At 49.4% G+C, this 3,106-nt stretch overlaps 1 pseudogene; it reads left to right on the top strand.

Moving 5' to 3' along the window:
- The first annotated feature begins 504 nt into the window (after positions 1-504).
- Positions 505-2,498, top strand: LOC142750484 (heat shock cognate 71 kDa protein pseudogene; annotated as a pseudogene).
- The last annotated feature ends 608 nt before the right edge of the window (positions 2,499-3,106 follow it).

A 3,106-nucleotide genomic window follows, 5' to 3' on the forward strand; every position in this document is an offset into this window, starting at 1 on the left:
GGCCAAACTGAGAGAACTAATCAGTCTCTAGAACAATATTTAAGGTGTTTTATCTCCGACTGTCAATATGATTGGGTCTCCTTCATTCCCCTCGCCGAATTTTCCCTTAATAACCGGGTCAGTAACTCGTCAGGGGTCTCCCCCTTCTTCTGTAATTTTGGGTTTAATCAACGGTTCTCCTCCGTTTCACCTCGTGGTTCCAACAATCCCAAGGTAGATGTCGTTCATCGGGAACTGTGCACAGTCTAGGCCCAGGTTCAGAAGAACCTAGAGGCGTCCCAGAGCATACAAAAGACTCAGGCAGATAGAAGACGTTCTGCTAACCCCTTGTTTGTGGTCGGGGATCTGGTGTGGCTGTCTTCAAAAAATTTGCGTCTTAAAGTTCTGTCCAAAAAAAAATCGTTTTCTCCCCGGTATATAGTCATTGAGGTCCTTAACCCTGTCTCCTTCCTGCTGGAGTTACCCCCGACTTTTCAAATACACGACGTGTCTCATTTCACCAGCACGCGGCTCGGAGACGGCGAGCAGCTCAGTAGATCCAAAGCAACCGCAGTGCAGGAATCATGTCTAAGGGACCAGCAGTCGGTATCAATCTCGGCACCACCTACTCATGTGTGGGGGTCTTCCAGCATGGCAAGGTTGAGATCATCGCCAATGACCAGGGCAACAGGACCACCCCCAGTTATGTGGCCTTCACCGACACCGAGAGGTTGATTGGCGATACTGCCAAAAATCAAGTTGCCATGAACCCAACAAACACAGTTTTTGATGCCAAGCGACTGATCGGGCGCAGGTTTGAGGACGGCGTTGTACAATCTGACATGAAGCACTGGCCGTTCAATGTTGTGAGTGACAGCGGAAGACCCAAGGTTGAAGTGGAATACAAAGGAGAGACCAAGTCTTTCTATCCAGAAGAAATCTCCTCCATGGTCTTGACAAAGATGAAGGAGATTGCAGAAGCTTACCTCGGCAAGATCGTGACCAATGCTGTGATCACTGTTCCGGCCTACTTCAATGATTCCCAGCGTCAGGCTACCAAGGACGCCGGCACAATTTCTGGCCTCAACGTTCTGCATATCATTAATGAGCCGACTGCGGCCGCCATTGCCTATGGATTGGACAAAAAGTTTGGTGCAGAAAGGAACGTGTTGATCTTTGATCTGGGTGGTGGCACTTTTGACGTGTCTATCCTCACTATTGAAGACGCCATCTTTGAAGTGAAGTCAACAGCCGGAGACACTCATCTGGGTGGTGAAGACTTTGATAACAGAGTGGTGAATCACTTCGTAGCAGAATTCAAGAGGAAACACAAGAAAGATATCATTGACAACAAGCGAGCTGTTCGCCGTCTCCGCACCGCCTGCGAGCGTGCAAAGCGTACCCTGTCATCCAGCACCCAGGCTAGCATTGAAATCGACTCTCTGTATGAGGGCATTGACTTCTACACCTCAATCACCAGAGCTCTCTTTGAAGAACTGAACGCCGATCTCTTCAGGGGAACCCTGGATCCGGTAGAAAAGGCTCTCCGCGATGCTAAGCTCGACAAGTCACAGATCCACGACATCGTGTTGGTCGGTGGGTCCACACGTATCCCCAAGATTCAGAAGCTGCTTCAGGACTTCTTCAATGGAAAGGAACTGAACAAGAGCATCAACCCGGATGAGGCCGTGGCCTACGGGGCAGCTGTGCAGGCTGCCATCTTGTCTGGAGACAAATCTGAGAACGTGCAGGACCTCCTTCTGCTCGATGTCACCCCTCTGTCTCTGGATATTGAGACTGCTGGTGGAGTCATGACTGTCCTGATCAAGCGTAACACAACCATTCCCACAAAGCAGACACAGACCTTCACCACCTACTTCGACAGCCAGCCCGGTGTCTTGATTCAGGTATATGAAGGTGAACGAGCCATGACTAAGGACAACAATCTGCTCGGCAAGTTCGAGCTGACCGGCATTCACCCAGCCCCTCGTGGCGTTCCTCAGATTGAGGTGACATTTGACATTGATGCCAATGGTATCCTGAACGTGTCTGCTGTGGACAAGAGCACTGGCAAGGAAAACAAGATCACAATTACCAACGACAAAGGTCGTCTCAGCAAGGAAGACATCGAGCGCATGGTTCAAGAAGCCCAGAGGTACAAGGCTGAAGACGAGAAGCAGCGGAACAAGGTTTCCTCCAAGAACTCGCTGGAGTCTTACACTTTCAACATGAAGGCAACGGATGAGGATGAGAAACTCCAAGGAAAGATCAGCGACGAGGACAAGCAGAAAATCTTGGATAAATGCAATGAGATTATCGCTTGGTTGGACAAGAACCAGACTGTAGAGAAGGATGAATTTGAGCACCAACAGAAGGAACTTGAGAAGGTCTGTAACCCCATCATCACGAAGCTGTACCAGAGTGCTGGGGGTATGCCAGGAGGAATGCCCGGAGGAGTGCCTCATCTGGACCCACCATTAAAGAGGTCGACTAAACGAACTGGAAATTCATTCCCCTGACAACTCCGAGGACACAATTGTTTTAATGGCCGTTTCAAATTAATTCCCACCTAAACTGCGGTAAAGTTTACTCTGGGGCATTAATACTTGAATTCACTCCATCAGACAAATGGAACGCCATTGCACTTTACTGTACTGTAACAAGCTTGTCCAGAGAAATAAATCTATTTAACTGGAGAAAAAAATTAATTAAAAAAAATATAAAAATACACGACGTGTTTCATGCCTCCCTCCTGAAATGCTGCTCCCCCTCCTTGGCTACCTCGAGGAAACCTCCGGTCCGTGTTCTCACCCCTGAAGGGGTAGAATTCGAGGTGGCCAAGATTGTGGACAGCAGGATGGTCCAAGGTTTCCTCCAGTACCTGGGCCATTGGAGAGGATACGGGCCTGAAGAGAGGACTTGGGTACCCGCCCGGGATGTTTACTCTGGGGTATTGCTCAGGAGCTTCTATCTTCGGTTCCCCAATAAGCCAGGTACACCTAGGAAGGGTCCAGTGGCCCCTCATAAAAGGGGGGTACTGTAAAGGATCTGCCAGACACAGCTTCTGTGTCGACGCCCGTGGTTAATCAGTCTGCATCTGCTCCTAGATCTGATCTAGATCTTTTCC

The sequence above is a fragment of the Rhinoderma darwinii genome, chromosome 3 (assembly GCF_050947455.1).
Source record: "Rhinoderma darwinii isolate aRhiDar2 chromosome 3, aRhiDar2.hap1, whole genome shotgun sequence".
Classification (NCBI taxonomy): Eukaryota; Metazoa; Chordata; class Amphibia; order Anura; family Rhinodermatidae; genus Rhinoderma; species Rhinoderma darwinii.